At 37.7% G+C, this 22,513-nt stretch overlaps 1 protein-coding gene across 1 annotated transcript in view; it reads left to right on the top strand.

Moving 5' to 3' along the window:
* TPH2 (tryptophan hydroxylase 2) overlaps window positions 1-22,513 on the top strand; it is a 688,548-nt gene that overhangs the window by 464,298 nt on the left and 201,737 nt on the right. The gene's annotated exons all lie outside the window — the stretch shown is intronic.

Genomic DNA, 22,513 nt, shown 5'->3' with positions numbered 1-22,513 from the left:
GACTGGATACACCACAAGAGAAATACATTTATCAGGTAAGCATAAATTGTGTTTTTTTCACAGTTGCTTTTTTTCACAGTTGTTTGATTGTGAGCCTGCATTGTGTGGCTGTTTAGGGACCCAGGTTTTTTTGGAAGAGACCTTGACGAGGTACCTGGGCTTTTCCCATTTGGCCAGATGCGGTAACTAACTCTTCCATTGCTGCTTTTTATCTTAGTTGAGAGCTTGTGAGTGAGTGCTGGACTTTTTCTGTGTGTTATATTAATGTATTTTTTTTTTCCCTGTTTGGCCTTGCACCCAGACCTGACTGGGGTTAACTGCCTGCGACTCTGGTGACAGTGCAGCTTCCTGAGAGTGCTGGTTTGCACCCAGGGCTGTGCATGTTGCAGGGTCATATGATGTGTACCCAGTCCGGCCTGGGAGTGCTGACCCCACCCGTGTTTTGTATATATAGATATAGATAGATAGAAAAATAAAGATATATATATTGTACCAAAATACCATCAGATATATGTATATAGAAATATCAAAAGAGAACAAACAAGGTCCAGTAGTGACAATTAAAAATGGCAATCCTTTATTTGATATTAATTAAAGTCATAGTAGACAAAAAAGCATGCATAGGTAGGCTGTGGCTGTGAGGTCCGCTGACGTGTTTCGGCAGTTATGCCGTTGTCCTAGAATAGAAATATGTATTTATGAATAAATAGAACATATTCTGCTATGTGAAGAACATTGGAATGTGAAATATTCATATTTTTATGTCGGGTTAGCACACTTGAGAATATGCGTTTGGGTTAGCGAGAGAGTGGGGTGTTAGGATTTTTTCCACTTTTTTTCATTGAGGGGGAATAGGTCATCGTGTAAGTGATATTCTAACTTCAGCTTTTTGCACGCTTCAGGTTGGCTCTAGAATGATAATTTTTAACTTTCAAATCATAATACGAGCGCAACCTGGTGCAGGCATAAAGTTTACTTCTAGCGCAATTAGCGCTCTAGCGAAAGCGCTAAATAGCTCTCCACTCGTAATCTAGCCCATAGTGTATATGTAAATGTCCTAATTAGCTGACCTACAGGTGAAAAGAAGTTGACCTATATTATATACAATAATTTAATAATCATGTAGCTGTCAACCACTTGATTTATATTGTTGAGGTATTACTTTAAAAAAATTGTGGCAGATATTGGGTCAGAATACAAGTGGAACCCTAAATTATTTTTTCTGCTTGCGATTAGTGCGGACAGATTTGCATGCATATTGCAAGTTAAAAGTAAAAAAGTTAGCAAAAGACTCAGGGGTGCGATCCGATATACGGCGCAGGTTTCGGCGTAAGCGTGGAAACCTGCGCCGCCCGTAGTTTCACCTCGCACATTGAGCTATCACATATACGGTGCCGACAGTTGCTAAAGTGCCGTAAGTCGGACAAACTAGCGATGTCCAGAAATAAGCGTAAATACAAATTTCTGGCACTTACGGATGAGAGCTACTGTAATTCTATTGGCTGATTTGAATTGCCAATAGAATAAGAGCTTTTGTAATTCTATTTGCTATTCCAATCAGCCAATAGAATTACAGTAGCTCTTATTCTATTGGCTATTCAAATCAGCCAATAGAATTACAGTAGCTCTTATTCTATTGGCTATTCAAATCAGCCAATAGAATTACAGTAGCTCTCATCCGATTGGCTGAATTGAATTTGAAGGCTTAAATCAGCCAATAGGAATTCAAGGGACGCCATTTTTAATCACGTACCTTAAATTCCTATTCAGTGTACGGCGGAGATCGTATGAAGAGGATCCTCCATGCTCCATGGCTCCACGGTGTTCAGTTCCAGCGTCGACAATCTTCAGTTCCAGCATCGCCGGTCTTCAGTTCCAAAGTGGACAGTCTTCAGCTCCGCGGTCATCGGTCTTCAACTCCTCCACTCCGTGCTGGCTGGTTCCTGGAAGAAGAAGAAGAGGTCGCCGCTTGGAAGAAGACTTCACCGCCTGGAACAGGACCTTCTCCGCCGGTCTTCTGGACAGGTAAGGACCACTTGGGGGTTAGACTTAGGTTTTTTTTAAGGGGGAATCGGGTGGGTTTTAGAGTAGGGGTGTGTGGGTGGTGGGTTGTAATGGGGGGGTTGTTACAGGTAAAAGAGCTGATTACTTTGGGGCAATGCCCCGCAAAAGGTCATTTCAAGGGCTGGTAATAGAGCTGATTACTTTTTTAATTTAGTTTAGGGTAGGGAAATTTTATTATTTTGGGGGGCTTTTTTATTTTATTATTGGGCTTAGATTAGGTGTAATTAGCTTAAAATTCTTGTAATCTTTTTTATTTTTTGTAATTTAGTGGGGAGTTTTTTGTAATATAGTTTAGTGTATTTAATTGTATTTTAGTTGAGATAATTGTAGTTTATTTAATTAATTTATTGATAGTGTAGTGTTAGGTGTAATGGTAACTTAGGTTAGGATTTATTTTACAGGTAATTTTGTAATTATTTTAACTAGGTAGCTATTAAATAGTTATTAACTATTTAACGGCTATTGTACCTAGTTAAAATAAATACAAAGATACCTGTAAAATAAATATAAACCCTAAAATAGCTACAATGTAATTATTAATTATATTGTAGCTATCTTAGGGTTTATTTTATAGGTAAGTATTTAGTTTTAAATATGAATAATTTAGTTAATAATATTAATATTATTTAGATTTATTTAAATAATAATTAAGTTAGGGGGTGTTATGATTAGACTTAGGTTTAGGGGGTAATATAGTTAATATAGGTGGCGGCGGTGTAGGGGATCACATTAGAGGTTAATAAATTTAATATAGGTGGCAGCGGTGTAGGGGGCTCAGATTAGGGGTTACTATAGTTAAAATAGGTTGCGGCGGTGTAGGGGATCACATTAGAGGTTAATAAATTTAATATAGGTGGTAGCGGTGTAGGGGGCTCAGATTAGGGGTTAATATAGGTTGCGGCGGTGTAGGGGGCTCAGATTAGGGGTTAATAAATTTAATATAGGTGGTCGCGGTGTGGGGGGCTCAGATTAGGAGTTAATATAGTTAATATAGGTGGCGGCGGTGTAGGGGGCTCAGATTAGGGGTTAATATAGTTAATATAGGTGGCGGCGGTGTAGGGGGGTCAGATTAGGGGGTAATACATTTAATGTAGGTGGCGGCGGGGTCCGAGAGCCGCGGTTTAGGGGTTAAACACTTTATTAGGGATTGCGGTGGGGGATTGCGGTTGACAGGTAGATAGACATTGCGCATGCGTTAGGTGTTAGGTTTTATTTTGAGCCAGTTTAGGAAGTTACGGGGCTCCAATACTCAGCGTAAGGCTTACTACGCCTGCATTTTGTGGCGAGGTGAAAATGGAGTAAGATTTCTCCATTTCCGCTAAGCGTAAGTCCTTACGCTGTATATTTGATACCAAACTGCGCGGGTTTGGTATACCAGTCTATGGGCCATAAAACTACGGCCGAAGGGTGAAATATACGAGCGTAACTTCTAGGTTACGCCGTATATAGGATACCAAACCAGCGCAATATTTGGCGTCGCAGGCTTTTGCGGGCGACACTGCATTTTGGATCGGGCCCCAGGTGTGCTAACTTCGGAAGTTTGGATACTGTGAGCAGTGCTAACTTTTTTTCCCTATAGACTTCTAAGGGGCGTGCTACAAAAAAAATCTATTAGTTAACCTGACACTGCACTAGATCAACTGTGCTAAACCCAAAGGCGCTCTATGAATAGTTCAGATTCCTATGTTCTTCACATAGAAGAAAATGTTCTTTTTATTTTTAAATCTATTTCTATATATACCTGATTTTTTTTTAAAACATATATCTATACCTATATATGTATATGCATATTTACCGATTTATATGTGTAAATATATATATATAAATAAATAAAAATTTTCATTTTTTTCTGAGTGAAGAAGATAGGAATGCAAAGTATTTCTATAAAACACACGTCTATCTATGTGTATATATGAGTTTTTATTTGTATATATGTATGTGTGCACATTAATGTTTACACATATAAACACATAAATACACATGTATAGACATTAAACACACATATACACATATTTAGCCATATAGGGTGAGATTACATATGCAGCGTAAGTTTCGGTGCAACTGCTGAAACCCCCGTCACCCATAAGTTCACCTCACACGAATCACATAAAGGGACCCGGCAGATGATATACTGCCGTAAGTCGATCAAACTGGCGAGGTTACGAAATGTGTACAACTACACATTTCTGGTATCGCCAGTAATTTATGGCAGTATATCATCTTGCTGCGCGTAGCAAAAAAAAAATGTTGAAATCACCCGTAAATATCTAGTCAGACTAAAAAAAATTAAGCTGACTTGTTAAAACGCCATTCAAAACCTCTAATCCGCCATCCTCCCACATCGCAACCACTAATAAATATTATTATTATTTATTATTTTTTTTATAAATTTTTATTGAGGTTGTGCGAAAACAATACAACTTATATGAGAGCATATCTTTGCAACAAACATAAATGGTACATTTCAAGTTGACAACTTTTACAAAGAGACAATGATGAAATTTTCCATATAAATAATCCTATAGAGAGAAGAACAAAAAAACAGAAACTGGAACCTCATTTTCTTTTCACAGTCTAAAAATTAGCCATTTGAATGGTCATGGTAGAATCTATAGACTTAGAATAGGTTGATAAAGGGTAGTTGGAGTGATAGCAAAAATGGAAATATCTTTTCGCGGTGTAGATTATATGGTAAAATATGTATATATGTTGCACTAGCTACCCAAGCAATCCTGTAACACTAGGTATAAAAGACAGGGCCAACTTTATATTGGACTGCAAGGGTTATTAGGAAAAAGATACTAAAGTTAGGGTACGGCATAGAAAAGATAAGCCGTGCAATTAACCCTCCTAGAGTAGGAGGTTTATTATAAAGAGGGGGGGGGGAGGTGGTGGGTGGATATAATAAAAGGATATGGAGCTTAGGAACTAAAAGGCTCATTATGGGTTGGAGAAGAGGTAGTTAAATATATGCGATAGACAGTAAATATTAAGTAAACAGACTGCAGTGTCGTAGGGCAGAATAGTCCTATATATAATCTCATGGGCATATTGATTATCAGGAGAGAATTAAAAATAAATTGGTTACCTATTAGGCTAGTGGTATATCCGGCATAATAGAATTGCTCTTGTCACATATAGTATCAATCTGGGGAGTTTAGACATGCAGAAATAAGCCATATAAATAAGAAAGAGTCCCCTATTTAACATAATTGGATCCCTGTATTCAAAAGACCAGCTTAGTAGAGCGGGCCAAAAGAATGTTGTATGTCAGCTAATTGTTGATTGCAATGTAAAATGATTTACCTTCTAATGTAGGCTAGTAATGAATAACATCTTTTGCTTGCAGACATGCTTGCTTACCTAGAAATAAAAGTGGCACTAAAATGAAAAGTATAGCTATTAATTAGACATTATAATGAAAATATGAAGTATGGCTGATCCACAAGTTTGTGCTTTTTGTACCCTGCTATCTAGACACGGGCCCTATGTCCAGACAACAGGCAAAAAAAAACTATATGTATTTTCCATATTCTGTGAGTGCATGGAGGAGGATATAAGTACCTAGGAGTAAGCCTGACATCAGATGTAGTGATAGTGACAGAACAACATCCCTATGGGACATAGAACAGGTGAAAAACATAGAGTAGTTAAGCTGCTGGACATAATAAGTGCTAGGGGGCCACCTCGGCCGCTGACGGCTCCCCTACTGTAGATAATTAAACAGCAATCAAAATATTAGAAGCAACACTTAAGTATATCTTAATAATAAAGTGATATCATAGACTCGGGCATTAGCTGCTCTCAAATAGAGGCCTCCAATATGTCAATGCGTGAGTATAAATAATATGATCCCCTAATTTTGTATAAGAGAAAAATAAGAGATCTATTCTCTATGTGCTGTAGAATCTTTCAACATAGAACTAAAGCTTGCATATCTGACTTCGCTCAGAACAACCTCATTTTGAATTTAAAAATATTTAAAGCAATATAAAATACTTAACAAGTTCCGTCATACATGTCCAGGGGTTAAAAACTTAGGTGTATAACATTCTGGTGGTTAAAGAGTATAACATCTTAAACAGTATATATCGCATAGTCTGTATTTCAAATAGTCTTGAGTAACAGCAACACTACATATAAAACAAAGCCAACCCCACTAAACCATAAGCTAGCCCATTAACATGTAAAATATCAGCATTGGAAGTCTATAAGCTGTAGAATAAACATACTGCATATCTAGTGAAGAGGAATATAGTAAATGGGAACAAACTAAACAGCCTAAAGGGATTAGGGCATCAAGTCCAAAGTTATCATAGGAGTATAAGTCAGCACTGATGCACTAAACATAGAGGTAAGTGACGATGTGGTGACGTAGGGCTCCAATATAAGAGATATGTCACCCAATACCAGAACGTAAGATTGTGCCTGCTTTGTGTGCTGGCCATATTGACCAGCTATGCGCTTCTCTCATTGTATGAACATCCATGGGTAGGTCTAAACGTGCAGCAGGGAACAGGGTCAGTTCAGTGTTACAGATGATCCGAGGCTCGTATGCAGTCTCCACTGGAATGTACAACGCCTGCATCTCAGCACCGCTCCACAAGGCAAACTCCGATGTCGCACTAGGGCAGAGGGTAGACCCGTGTGAACACGGGCTCTCAAAAGCAAGTGAGGGACAGGATTTGTGCTGACTCGCATTCTTCCAGCTGCGAACCTGAATCTTCTGATGCGGGTCAAAGTAATAAAACAGAGCCTCCGCCCTGGAGTTGTAAATATCGGCATCTGTGCTCATCATGCTGCCCCTCGCACCACATATTTCCTGTCCTTGACTCGCCAGAGTAGGGGTAAGATACTTAGAAGTTGGTTCAGCAAAGACCCTGAACAGCTGGGTCTCTATGAGCCGGAAGGAGGCCTCGATGTAGCCCAAGGCTATTAGACTCCCAGTCCTCCGCCGCCGCCATTTTATATATATAGATTTGTTTTGTCTTCTTTTTTATGTGGGGAAACCAGTAGTGCTGCTGATATAACTTCTGAGGCTGTCCCAATAAGCCAGTTCAGTACGTTGGATGTATGTAGCAACTGTTATGCGACTCGTATTAACTGCCAGCCGCACCACCACCGCTGCAGTATTTTCAACACTGCGCCATCAGACTGTACCTTCTGGGCCACATTGTAAAGCTTAAGTTAGGGTTGAATTAAGTATGTAGGCGCCCAGGCTTGATTAGCAGGATGCTTTATGAATGAAACATTTAAATGTCCTCAGTCGTGCTGTATATTCATACCTTAGATCATGGTTTAACTCCAAAGTTCAGGATTTAGAGTCAGAGCTCTTACAACATGCGACCGGCCATTTAGGTATTTGGCTCCGACCCCCACTAATAACTATTATTAACACCTAATCCACCATCATGCCACATCGCAGCCACTAAAAAATATTATTAACCCCTAATCTGCCATCCCCCACATCGCAACCACTCTCTGTGAATGCTAAATAATTTGCCTTTTGTGTGTTAATTTGTGATTCGGTACCTTATAGTGAATTGTGTACGTAGTAATTACTGACTCAGGTGTATATTAGTCCTGTATTTGGTATGGGCTCAATTTACTATTAGCCTAACATTTGATATTCAAGTTTTGTTATTTACTACTCCCCTTGACATACTATAGATTGGGACTCTGACAGGCTTAGGCACTGCTCCAGCATTGCACTAGATAGATATATTATTGTGTGAGGTAAATCCTCTTTATAGCTTAGTAATTGTGCAATCCGTGAGCATTTTGTAGTGCCTCCCTGCCAGACTCTCTCATTTAACTCACATTATAGGTGGTTACCTGGGCATTTCAGCATTCAGTTTTCAATTTTAATTGTTATTAACTTTGCACTGTATATGTGTGAATGTTTTTCACCAACTTTATTTTAATATGTAATATTAAAAGTTATATTTTATTACACTTGGCTTGCACCCAGCCAACTCACTTACACATCACTTTAATTTGTGGCTACTGTGTGCTCTGATATATCCATTCTTTCTTCGTATTTATCTATGTTTATGCTAGGATATAGAGCACCCCCCTGCCTATTAATTAGTTAAGAAATTGACTCTCTTTACACAGGGTTGATATACTTTGCTTCCCTGTATGGTATACAATATAATTAAGTTGGGGATTTAAATTGAACTATAATGTACATTCTCTCCTTACGTTTATATAAATTTTATTAACACCTAATCCACCATCACCCCACATTGCAGCCACTAAAAAATATTATTAACCCCTAATCTGCCATCCCCCCACATTGCAAACTACCTAATAAGTTATTAACCCCTAAACTGCCATCCCTACATCGCAAACTACCTAATAAAAGTTATTAACCTCTAATCTGCCACCCCCACAACGCAATCCACTATATAAATCTATTAACCCCTAAACCTCCAACCCCAACACAAACAACTAATTAACCTATTAACCTCTAAACCGCCAACCCCCCCACAAAGCAAAGTATTAATCTAATAACTAAACCCCCTAACCTAACACCCCCTAAGTTGACCCCAATTAAATTACAAAAAATAAAACTCCTAAATTTCTTAAACAAAAACCTAACATTAACCGAAATAAAAAATTCTAACATTACAGTAAAATCCAAAGCCACCTCAAAATAAAAAAAACCCTAATCTAACAATAAAAAAGGGCCTTTTGTAGGGCATTTTCCTAAGTTTACCAGTTCTTTTACCCTGAAAAAAACTAAGTACCCCCTAAAATGACAAACCCCCAACCACCCCACCCCACAATAAAAACACTTAACTAAAAAAAAAGAATCTATCAGCTCTTTTACTGTCCATAAAAATAAAAAAAAGCCCTAATCTAAAAAAAAAACATCCCCCAAAAAACATAAAAACTGACACTAACCCCAAAATAGGTACTTACCATTGTCCGGAGATCCATCTTCTTTCCACCGGCGAAAGGTCTTCTAGCATGCGGCTCCATCTTCACCCATCTTCTTTTTCTTTCCGGATGCACGGAGCGGTCATCAGCGGGGGCAGTCTTCGGTGACGTGGAGGTCCTTTTCATCCAATCACCGCACACTGAAGATTAAATGCAAGGTACCACTTTTATATTGGGGTACCTTGCATTCCTATTGGCTGAAATTTACAAATAATCCAATTGGATGAGAGCTGCCTTTTGTTTTGTTTTTTTATAAATCATTTTTATTGAGGGTGTAAAATGCATACAGAAATAGGTTTAATGAATAGATAGAAACATTATACAATCTTTCCATGACAATACTATAAGATACAAGTGAATAATCTCAGCTAGCACATGGAAATATGGAATATAGTAATACAGTTAATTTACAGAAATATATCATCTTGCTGCGCGTAACAAAAAGAATGTGGAAATCACCCGTAAAAATCTAGTCAGACTAAAAAAAATTAAACAGACTTGTCAAAACCCCATTCAAAACCTCTAATCCGCCATCCCCCTACATCGCAACCACTAATAAATATTATTAACCCCTAATCCGCCATCCCCCCACATCGCAGCCACTAAATAAATATTATTAACCCCTAATCTGCCATCCCCCACATCGCAAACTACCTAATAAAAGTTATGAACCTCTAATCCGCCATCGCCCCACAACGCAATCAACTATATAAACCTATTAACCCCTAAACCATCAACCCCAACGCAAACTACATCATTAACCTGTTAACACCTAAGATGCCAACCCTCAGTGCAAACAACTAATTAACCTATTAACCTCTAAACCGCCAACCCCCCACAAAGCAAAGTATTAATCTAATAACTAAACCCCCTAACCTAACACACACCCTAAATTGACCCTAATTAAATTACAATTACAAAAAATAAAACCCCTAAATTTCTTAAACAAAAATCTAACATTAACCGAAATAAAAAATTCTAACATTACAGTAAAATCCAAAGCCACCTCAAAATAAAAAAAAATGTAATCTAACAATAAATTACCAATAGCCCTTAAAAGGGCCTTTTGTAGGGCATTTTCCTAAGTTTCACAAAAAACAACGTACCCCCTAAAATGACAAACCCTCAACCACCCCACAATAAAAAACACCTAACTAAAAAAAACTAATCTATCCATTGCCCCATAAGGCGCATTTGTATGGGCAATCAGCTCTTTTACTGCACATAAAAATAAAAAAAGTCCTAATCTAAAAAAAAAAACATCCCCCCAAAAAAACATAAAAACTGACACTAACCCCAAAATAGGTACTTACCATTGTCCAGAGATCCATCTGCTTTCCACCGGCGAAAGGTCTTCTAGCATGTGGCTCCATCTTCACCCATTTTCTTTTTCTTTCCAGGTGCGCGGAGCGGTCATCGGCGGCGGCAGCCTTCGGTTACAAAGAGGTCCTCTTCATGCAATCGCCGCACACTGAAAATTAAATGCAAGGTACCCCTTTTATATTGGGGTACCTTGCATTCCTATTGGCTGAAAAATTCAAATCATCCAATAGGATGAGAGCTGCCTTTTTTTTTTTTTTTTTTTTTTTTTTTTTTTTAATAAATATTTTTTATTGAGGGTGTAAAATGCATACAGAAATAGGTTTAATGAATATATAGAGAAATGATACAATCAGCATTTTCCATGACAATACAATAAGATACAAGTGAACAATCTCAGCTAGCACATGGAAATATGAAATATAGTGTTACAGTTAACTACCTAAATAGTACCTTAAATGTAAACCATAAGGTCTCATCCTTGAACCCTCATTTAATAGCCTTCCCAAAACATATTAGGCCACTTTTGGACCTATAGTTTAGCTGATCGAGAATATAACAGAAGGATTAAATTTATACATGGTCACTCTTGGGCCGTAGAAAAATTCTGTTTATACTTAAGTTTAAATATAGTGAACAACAACACTGAATGAACCTTCTACTAGGATAGGATGGATACTTCTAGTTAGAGTATATGCGGTGTTGTGGGGAACCATTTTATTAACCTTGATAAACTGCTTAATCACAGTGTTTACAATATCACACGAAAGTGACTCCTAAAGAATAGGGATTGTATCGTAAAGGGCATGCAGGGTTGTCTACACATTAAGTAGGATTTTAGGGGTGAAAAATAAAATATGTTTCTGCATAAGTTTCAAATCCATCCATTCAGGCTTTAGGAGGTTGTATTAATACAGAGCTCTGTGTATGTGCTATTATTTAGGCAATTAATTATAGTTGTTAGCATAGGAAGTCTCAGGATGTAAGACTAAGGACGTGCCACCCCGGCCGCAGGTGACACATCAACAGTAAGTAAGGCTCTCAAGTATATATAGCATTGTGCACATGAGACTCTAGATAGAACTCAAAACTTTATTGCTATGTGTAGCTTATCCTGAAAATATATGTCAGCATTTATGGTGAGCCACTGTAGCCAATAATTATATCTACCTCTTCTGGGAGTTAGCTGTGATCTCTACTAGCATCACTACCAGCAGAATATGTGCTTATCTATATATGAAAAGAACATGAGGTTGGCAGTATACTTACTTAGTGTCCACCTATTGGTATAACTATAAATAAATATGAGCATTATAATACTTAACATCAAACACTTCTAGTAACTTAAGAAATACATTATCTACATGAGAATATCAGTATACATATACACATTAATCATGAGGTATATATTGTGTCAACATAATAGAGCCCAGTATAAGCTATATTTAAAACTATATTAGATATACTGGAGCCTGCTGGGTGTGGGCAACACAGAGGAGGAAATTAAATAGGAGTAACAAAAGCCCAAGATGGAGACATTAAACGTGTGCTTAGAAACTTATATATATATATATCACGCCATGGTAGATATAGCCCATGTTCTTGTCTATCATACGTATTCCATCACCTACTGGGACTGAGATTCCTGGAGAGATATAGATTAATAAAGTAATTAGTTTGATAACCAACTAGTATAAAAAACATATGAACACATAAGCTTGGTTTTGACACCTATTAGGAATATGGTGTTTGAGCTATTGTGTTATAGGGATTTGTTTGGCAAATTATGAGTACTTTTATTCACAGTCCTCAGAACTATAGTAGTTTGGTAGCAAAGTAAATAGTGTGCAAACTTCAACTATGCCTCAGATATGCTATCTTCATGAAGTTAATGTTCCATTAGACTGACTTTACTTCCCGTGGTCTTGGGAGCACAGTATGTGGGGAACAGCTTTTATCCGTAACTTAAACAGACGTGAACGTTAGTTGGGGTTTGATAACTGCCCTCTGGGCTAGTGTGGCATTATATTAAAAGCGAGGCAGTCCTGGTTTTCCTGTCATAATTACCCCATGCCATGACGATTGGTTCTTGGTATTCTAAAGCCTGTGGAAGGGGGATGTACTGTCCATGGATCGAAGTCCGCTGACCCCTGGGAGCCTAGTTTAATCAAAGGAGTGTGAGGTGGTCTGTATGTTCCATATGCCTTGTGCATCTCATAAGGGAACAGGTTTCGGCAACCCTTTACAGTAAATAGATCCAAAGATTTCGGGACCGTAAAGTCACTGTGCACCATAAGAAAAATCCCTGAAATGGATTCTTCTGTTGCCTCATCACCGCACACGGGATCACATACCTCTGCCATGTTCGCAGCAGCTTCCTCAAACTGTTTTGGAGCAGGCGTAGTTTGAATCGGAGACAGGAGCTCTGTGCTATTGAATAGATCTCTGGGAGTCTCAGGGTCTACTAATGTAGGAGCAATATTAGTCGAATTCTGACCATCTTCTAGCTTTACTAAGGTCTGTGCCTTAGCCAAGGGGGCAGCCCCCCAACATGCCCCCCCTGCCAAGTCGAGACCAAGGTTGTGGTCATGATATCCCAGAGTGCTATGAAGTAATGTCTGTTGTATCTGAGGCTGCTCGTTAAAAATTATGTTGCATAGGTCTTTCTCTAGTTTTCGGAAATGATCCCGCAGGAGCCGATGAACCTCTGCCTACCATCTAGTAACAGCCTCCATTTGCTCTCTATGGATTTGTCATAGTTGCTGTAGTAAGGTTATCTGTTGTATTAGCACCTTATTAGAGTTGATGGTTCCTCTCTTAGGGTTGAGAAAGAGCAGTCCAAACGCGGGTGTTGAATCCTCGTCGTGAGGCCGCCGCCGAAGGTCTCAACGGTCCAGATCTGGATCCAGTACTCATAAATCCTGCAAGCTTTATATCAATCAACTCAGTGTTTCATGAGTCATGTAAGTCTGAGGGTAATTTTTAAATAGTTTGCAGGATGGGCTCTGTAACCGGCGGGTTAAAGAGATCATACTCAGAGCTGCAGATATTGCGACCTAACATGGCCACTGCCTAGACACGCCCCTGCATTTTGTTTTTTTTATGCAAACTGTATATTTATACAGTTTTGTTTAATAGAAATTCCTTATATACGCCTAGATTTAGAGTTCTGCGTTAGCCGTCAAAACCAGCGTTAGGGGCTCCTAACGCTGGTTTTGGCCGTCCGCTGGTATTTAGAGTCAGTCAGGAAAGGGTCTAACGCTCACTTTGCAGCCACAACTTTTCCATACCGCAGATCCCCCTACGCCATTTGCGTATCCTATCTTTTCAATGGGATCTTTCTAAAGCCGGTATTTAGAGTCTTGGCTGAAGTGAGCGTTAGAAATCTAACTACAAAACTCCAGCCGCAGAGAAAAGCCAGGAGTTAAGAGCTTTCTGGGCTAACGCCGGTTCATAAAGCTCTTAACTACTGTGCTCTAAAGTACACTAACACCCATAAACTACCTATGTACCCCTAAACCGAGGCCCCCCACATTGCCGCCACTCTAATAAATTTTTTAACCCTTAATCTGCCGACTGCACACCGCCGCAACCTACATTATCCCTATGTACCCCTAATCTGCTGCCCCTAACACCACCGACCCCTAAATAATATTTATTAACCCCTAATCTGCTCCCCCCAACGTTGCTGCCACCTACCTACAATTATTAACCCCTAATTTGCCGACCGGACCTCACCGCTACTATAATAAAGTTATTAACCCCTAATCCGCCTCACTCCCGCCTCAATAAACCTATAATAAATAGTATTAACCCCTAATCTGCCCTCCCTAACATCACCGACACCTAACTTCAAGTATTAACCCCTAATCTGCTGACCGGACCTCACCGCTACTCTAATAAATTTATTAACCCCTAAAGCTAAGTCTAACCCTAACACTCACACCCCCCTAAATTAAATATAATTTTTATCTAACGAAATAAATTAACTCTTATTAAATAAATTATTCCTATTTAAAGCTAAATACTTACCTGTTAAATAAACCCTAATATAGCTACAATATAAATTATAATTATATTGTAGCTATTTTAGGATTAATATTTAATTTACAGGTAACTTTGTATTTATTTTAACCAGGTACAATAGCTATTAAATAGATAATAACTATTTAATAGCTACCTAGTTAAAATAATTACAAAATTACCTGTAAAATAAATCCTAACCTAAGTTATAATTAATCCTAACACTACACTATCAATAAATTAATTAAATAAAATACCTACAATTATCTACAATTAAACCTAACACTACACTATCAATAAATTAATTACATACAAATACCTACAAATAAATACAATTAAATAAACTAACTAAAGTACAAAAAATAAAAAAAGAACTAAATTACAAAAAATAAAAAAATAATTTACAAACATTATAAAAATATTACAACAATTTTAAGCTAATTACACCTACTCTAAGCCCCCTAATAAAATAACAAAGCCCCCCAAAATAAAAAAATGCCCTACCCTATTCTAAAATAAAAATTGAAAAGCTCTTTTACCTCACCAGCCCTTAAAAGGGCCTTTTGCGGGGCATGCCCCAAAGAATTCTGCTCTTTTGCCTGTAAAAAAAAACATACAATACCCCCCCCAACATTACAACCCACCACCCACATACCCCTAATCTAACCCAAACCCCCCTTCAATAAACCTAACACTAAGCCCCTGAAGATCTTCCTACCTTGTCTTCACCACACCGGGTATCACCGATCCGTCCCGAAGAGGCTCCGAAATCTTCATCCAAGCCCAAGCGGGGGCTCAAGAGGTCCATCATCGGGCTGAAGAGGTCCATCATCCGGCTGAAGTCTTGATCCAAGTGGGGGCTGAAGAGATCCATCATCGGGCTGAAGAGGTCCATCATCCGGCTGAAGTCTTGATCCAAGCGGGGGCTGAAGAGATCCATCATCCGGCTGAAGTCTTCTATCAAGCGGCATCTTCAATCTTCTTTCTTCCGGATCCATCTTCATCCCGCCGACGCGGAACATCCATCCTGGCTGACGACTTCCCGACGAATGACGGTTCCTTTAAATGACGTCATCCAAGATGGCATCCCTCAAATTCCGATTGGCTGATAGGATTCTATCAGCCAATCGGAATTAAGGTAGGAAAAATCTGATTGGCTGATTGAATCAGCCAATCAGATTTAAGTTCAATCCGATTGGCTGATCCAATCAGCCAATCAGATTGAGCTTGCATTCTATTGGCTGTTCCTATCAGCCAATAGAATGCTAGCTCAATCTGATTGGCTGATTGGATCAGCCAATTGGATTGAACTTGAATATGATTGGCTGATTCAATTAGCCAATCAGATTTTTCCTACCTTAATTCCGATTGGCTGATAGAATCCTATCAGCCAATCGGAATTCGAGGGACGCCATCTTGGATGACGTCATTTAAAGGAACCGTCATTTGTCGGGAAGTCGTCGGCCAGGATGGATGTTCCGCGTCGGCGGGATGAAGATGGATCCGGAAGAAAGAAGATTGAAGATGCCGCTTGATAGAAGACTTCAGCCGGATGATGGATCTCTTCAGCCCCCGCATGGATCAAGACTTCAGCCGGATGATGAACTTCTTCAGCCTGATGACGGATCTCTTCAGCCCCCACTTGGATCAAGACTTCAGCCAGATGATGGACCTCTTCAGCTCGATGATGGACCTCTTGAGCCCCCGCTTGGGCTTGGATCAAGATTTCGGAACCTCTTCGGGACGGATCGGTGATACCCGGCGTGGTGAAGACAAGGTAGATAGATCTTCAGGGGCTTAGTGTTAGGTTTATTTAAGGGGGGTTTGGGTTAGATTAGGGGTATGTCAGTGGTGGGTTGTAATGTTGGGGGGGTATTGTATGTTTTTTTTACAGGCAAAAGAGCAGAATTCTTTGGGGCATGCCCCGCAAAAGGCCCTTTTAAGGGCTGGTAAGGTAAAAAAAAGCTTTTCAATTTTTATTTTAGAATAGGGTAGGGCATTTTTTTTATTTTGGGGGCTTTGTTATTTTATTATGGGGCTTAGAGTAGGTGTAATTAGCTTAAAATTGTTGTAATATTTTTATAATGTTTGTAAATTATTTTTTTATTTTTTGTACTTTAGTTAGTTTATTTAATTGTATTTATTTGTAGGTATTTGTATGTAATTAATTTATTGATAGTGTAGTGTTAGGTTTAATTGTAGATAATTGTAGGTATTTTATTTAATTAATTTATTGATAGTGTAGTGTTAGGTTTAATTGTAACTTAGGTTAGGATTTATTTTACAGGTAATTTTGTAATTATTTTAACTAGGTAGCTATTAAATAGTTATTATCTATTTAATAGCTATTGTACCTGGTTAAAATAAATACAAAGTTACCTGTAAAATAAATATTAATCCTAAAATAGCTACAATATAATTATAATTTATATTGTAGCTATATTAGGATTTATTTTACAGGTAAGTATTTAGCTTTAAATAGGAATAATTTATTTATTAAGAGTTAATTTATTTCGTTAGATAAAAATTATATTTAACTTAGGGGGGTGTTAGTGTTAGGGTTAGACTTAGCTTTAGGGGTTAATAAATTTATTAGAGTAGCGGTGAGGTCCGGTCGGGAGATTAGGGGTTAATAATTGTAGGTAGGTGGAGGCGACGTTGGGGGCGGCAGATTAGGAGTTAATAAATATAATATAGGGGTCGGCGGTGTTAGGGGCAGCAGATTAGGGTACATAGGGATAATGTAGGTTGCGGCGATGTACGGAGCGGCAGATTAGGGGTTAATAATAATATGCAGGGTTCAGCGATAGCGGGGTCGGCAGATTAGGGGTTAATAAGTGTAAAGTTAGGGGTGTTTAGACTCGAGGTACATGTTAGGGTGTTAGGTGCAGACTTAGGAAGTGTTTCCCCATAGGAAACAATGGGGCTGCGTTAGGAGCTGAACGCTGCTTTTTTGCAGGTGTTAGATTTTTTTCAAGCTCAAACGGCCCCAATGTTTCCTATGGGGGAATCGTGCACGAGCACGTTTTTGAAGCTGGCTGCGTCCGTAAGCACCGCTGGTATTTAGAGTTGCAGTGACGGTAAATTATGCTCTACACTCCCTTTTTGGAGCCTAACGCAGTCCTTCTGTGAACTCTAAATACCAGCTGTATTAAAAAGGTGCGGGGGGGGGGGGAAACACGCGTAGCTAACGCACCCCTTTGGCCGCAGAACTCTAATCTAGCGGATTCTTGTCCCTTGTTCTCTGGGTTTATTTTAGATGCTAAAAACATTCACACACTAAGGGCCCCATGTACTAAGGCTGGTACGGGCAATATTTTCAACTTGAGAGAACGGCCTATCAATCACCTGGAACGAACGTGATTTCTATCCACCAACTCAGGTGGTTGAGAGTATAGAAGCAGTGGTATGGTGACCGCTGATTCTTACATTACTCAAAGCATCTGCATGGCTGAAAAGCTGCTTTGTATATCAAGCCCAAAATATTTCTAGTATAACAGTCAATATCCCTGAGTTTAATATGCTAGACTGCAGGTTCAACATTTTAATAATTTAGCATGTCATTACACTTTATTTAGGCAAATTGATTATATGTAATTTATTATGCTATATGCATAGTTATAAGTGATTTTGTTTATACTGTATTGTATAATGTCTTTGTCAAAGCCCAGAGTGATACAGATTTTAGTTCATACTAAAATACAGTCTATGCATTTTTGCATATGTGGATGTAAAGATAAAATTGTGCCTTCACATGCCTCAGTGGGTTTGAACAAAAAAATAAATATTTCTGAGATTAAAAAGCAAAAATGTATTTATATCAGAGTTCTTATGAACAGAACAGCTTTTTAAATACATGAATGTATTTAGTTATAATTGCAAGGTTAGAATAAAATCCCATCCTCAGTTGGAATCATTCTTAAAAATATGAATAACAGAGGCTTAAATTCTCAGATGTGAAACAGAAATATCAAAATTGCTAAAATTACATTTTTAAATAATATATAGAAAATCTTAAAACATTATTAATATGACACACTCAATGGGGACACATATTGAGTAGTGATACAGATCTGGACAATATTGTTAAGCTCTAAATACCAATCTGGCAGTTTAAATCTAAATGTAAATTATTAGTATAGTTGGAAACAAAGGATATGAGAACAACAACATTGCAAAGGAGCAATACATCTATACAGATAATGTGCTTGGCCAAGATTCAGTTAATATTTATTAGCGGACTAGGGCCAATGCTAAAGTGCCCTTGGAAAATGTGAAAAATAATGGATAAACAATGTGATCTTGTCTAAATAATTTATGGAATGTTATCAGTAAATCAGCCGGCAATAGAAAATGAAAAATGGAAAAACGCTGTGGGCCACTCGATTATAAATAAACACACAAGTACAATATTTTGAGCCCTATGCATGATGATTAAACAAGCTGCAGATAGCAGATTTTGGACTTTTTACTTTGAAAAAGTAATCTACGCATACAATTTTAAGTACTGATAATAGTTTACTCTGCTGCCATATACTGCCATTGAGAGTTTAGATTATCAAAATAATGATATAAGATCTATTTGTAGGAACATGAGCGGCTACAAAACTCAGCAATTAGAAACTATAATTCATCAGTACAAAGTAACAGTCTGAGAGTGATATACCACATAGAAAAGGCTAATCATTTTCATTAAAAAAAAAATCACTGTCCTTTTTACTACCTTCCGGCAATTTTTGATGTTTTTGGGACTTCAATCTAAGTGAAGGAAAGATGATGTATAGGTGAGATGCTGATAAATGGATGACACACTCATTGAATTTTGTGACTTGCTGTTATTGCAATAAAGAAAGATGTAACAGCTCTACATGCTGACAGATGGCTGCATGCTGTCTGCCAATCAAAAAAAAGAAAAAAGAAAAGGTATTTTTCAAAAGAGATATGTCATTGAAGTTACTGTTCTCAGTAGCCAATAAGGAGCAACAACTTTAAGTAAAAAAGAGAAGAGAAAATTGCTGAAGTTACTGGAATAATTCACCTACAACAGAGTGATTTCAATCATAGTAGTTCCTTTATCCCCAAGTGCCTTCAAATGTTAGTGATTAATTCACAATGACAAAATATCAACATTAGAGGCTTGCTGGGAACTTTGCAGTGTGTTATCAATTTTATACGGTTCATATCTTAGCTTGAGCTTTTCGACCTTTATTCTATGATATTTTCATTTCAGGTCTTCAAATTGTAGAGCAAATTACAAAGCTTGGATTGCATTGGCACTTAAAAGGTCAGAGGCATTATTGATGTCCTACAAAATGACTTGGCCAGCAGATTAACCACGCATGCAGTTTAGATAGTGCCTAGGCTCTCAGAGAATGAAATCTTACTGTGCAGTACTTGTTGTTCTGTAACTCATGCATATTATACTAGATATACAGGCGTACAGTGTGAGAGTATAAACAGCTTATATTTTATACAGGGAAACATATAAATGTAAAGTGGGAAGTCGTTTTACAACAAAATATATTATTTTTTAAACAGATCTACATATTCCTATTGCTTTCCTATTTAAGTTAAATACATTTATTTAGTCTCACATGTTCATTTGCATATTATCTTGGGTTGTTGCATAGAAACCGTTTTTCATGACTGACGATTGCATCCCTGGAATGTTTGGAAACTATCTGCTATATTGTTCATATAATTAAATAGAATCAGAATAATTTCAGACAGAAAAAAATGGCAGGAGACAAATGCGGCTTGTTGGTTTGGGAGATACATGAAGAGTATATTTTTAGGAACTTGGCATTTATTGTGACTAGAAAGCATAGTGTTTATACAAATATTTAACACAGAAGAGCACCAGCTTTGCTAATCATGTAATAAAAAGGTATGGAATGAATAGTTGAATAGTTTTTCTATCACTTTAAAAATACTCAAAGGGTCACAAAAGTCAAACGTAACTGATTCAATCAGATCATGCCAATAAAAAATGTACCTTCCATTATAAAATTTACCTATCTTGGTATCCTAGTTGAAGAGAATATTTAGATACTCTCTGAATTATGAGTGTATTTGGCACTATATTACATCAAAATTTGCAGCAATTTATAACGTTGTTATAAACACTGCAACAATATAGTGCTTAAGACGCATGCACACTCTAGATGCTCTTTAAAGGGACACTGAACCCAAATGTTTTTCTTTCGTGATTCAGAAAGAGCATGCAATTTTAAGCAACTTTCTAATTTACTCCTATTATCATTTTTTCTTTGTTCACTTGCTATCCTTATTTGAAAAAGAAGGCATCTAAGCTCCTTTATTGGTTCAGACTTCTGGACAGCACTTTTTTATTGGTGGATGAATTTATCCACCAATCAGCAACAACAACACAGGTTGTTCACCAAAAATGGGCCGGCATCTAAACTTACATTCTTGCATTGCAAATAAAGATACCAAGAGAATGAAGAAAATTTGATAATAGGAGTAAATTAGAAAGTTGCTTAAAATTTCATGCTCTATCTGAATTTGGGTTCAGTATCCCTTTAACATACAATGAGAAAAAAAATATGTTACAAAGACTGTTGCCATATAGTGCTTAAGATATGTGGACACACTTGAACATATCTATATACGACCTTCAACAAATGATGCCAAAGAAACAATTTAAATGTGATAATGCAAGTAAATTGAAAAGTTTGTTTTAAGCACTTTTATTTTACATGTCCCTTATTACACATTTTTGCATTCCCAAAGTAATAATGATTGATTACATTATTTAGGTTTTGTTAATGATATATGTCATCTATAGGAATTAATGCTTATTTTATGCATGTGCTTGGGGAGCATATGGTTACAAATAATGTGACATGCTCATTCATAAACCCCCAAAAATACAGTAACATTTCATGCCGCTGCTATCTCTTCTTAATATAGACACTGGGCCCTGCATTTTGAAATGCACTTAACAATGAAAAGAGTAGACGCAAGTGTAGGGCTGTAGTCACTTTTTTACCATTAGCATTGCTCTATGCATGGGGAGTACAGCTTTATAACTTGTTTTTAATATTTTATGCACCTGTATCCTGATCAATCTGTGCAACTATAGCTCCCTGTAGTGATCACATCCTATGCATTTCTGGCAGTTATACTTGTTATGGGGAAGTCTTGATGGCAGTCAAGTGAGTAGCTATCATGCCAAAGAAAAAATATAGGTCATTTGCAGATTAAGGGCTAGATTACAAGTGGAGTGCAAAATTATCGCGGGCCCGCAAACGGGCAAATTTGCCCATTTGCAGGCACACAACAATTAATCAACCATCACAAGTGGCTGGTTGTTGCTACTGTAAGCTTGCGGTAGCAATTAGCACTTATAAAATTAACCAGAGATCAGATATCTGGGTAATTTTATAAGCCTAATTGCTACCACAAGCTTGTTGTGGCATCTTTTTTTTATTTTTTATTAAATAAATGCACTATGCAGTATGGAAGTATGCTCTTGTGAGCGCAATGCTTCCCAGCAATGTGAACGCAAGCTTGTGTTCTCTTTGCTGACTACTTCCAAAACTAGCGCACATTGGTATTAGTATTACACAGTGGAGTGCAAATATCGCATTTATGAAAGCTATATTTAGCGCTCCACTTGAAATCTGGCCCTAAATAATTAATTGAGGGGAGTGATGATAAGTGTGTAAGTCCGGTGTGAGGATCTGAGAACAGGATTAGGATCAGGAGTGTGAATTTGATTTTGCAGCATATATGGTAACAAGTGTAGAGAGGTCTAATTCTTGAGATAATATGAAAGGTTATGTGCGATTAACAAGATTACAGAACCAAGGCCAGGGCTGAAGTGATTACTGAGTTCCTATTTATAGTATGGGAAAGAAGGTCAAGTGGGTGTCAGATTATGAAAACATATAAATCAGGAATGTACACTTAAATGCATATATATATGTTTGCACACACATTGGCAAGTGTGATGATTATTATGCTTCCCTTGGGAAGGTTACATTCCCTCTTAACAAATCACATGATTTTTTTATATGGCGCGTTCAAGGTCCATTCTAGCTTCATAAAGAACTTCATCCAGTAGAGCTATCTAGAACTTTATAAAATGAGTACATATGGTCATCTAACCTTTATAAAGAGACATGATACCCACATG

The sequence above is a fragment of the Bombina bombina genome, chromosome 6, assembly GCF_027579735.1.
Source record: "Bombina bombina isolate aBomBom1 chromosome 6, aBomBom1.pri, whole genome shotgun sequence".
In the NCBI taxonomy this organism is placed as follows: domain Eukaryota; kingdom Metazoa; phylum Chordata; class Amphibia; order Anura; family Bombinatoridae; genus Bombina; species Bombina bombina.
The sequence above is the reverse complement of the archived record's forward strand: the minus strand, read 5'-3'. Positions and strand labels throughout refer to the sequence as shown.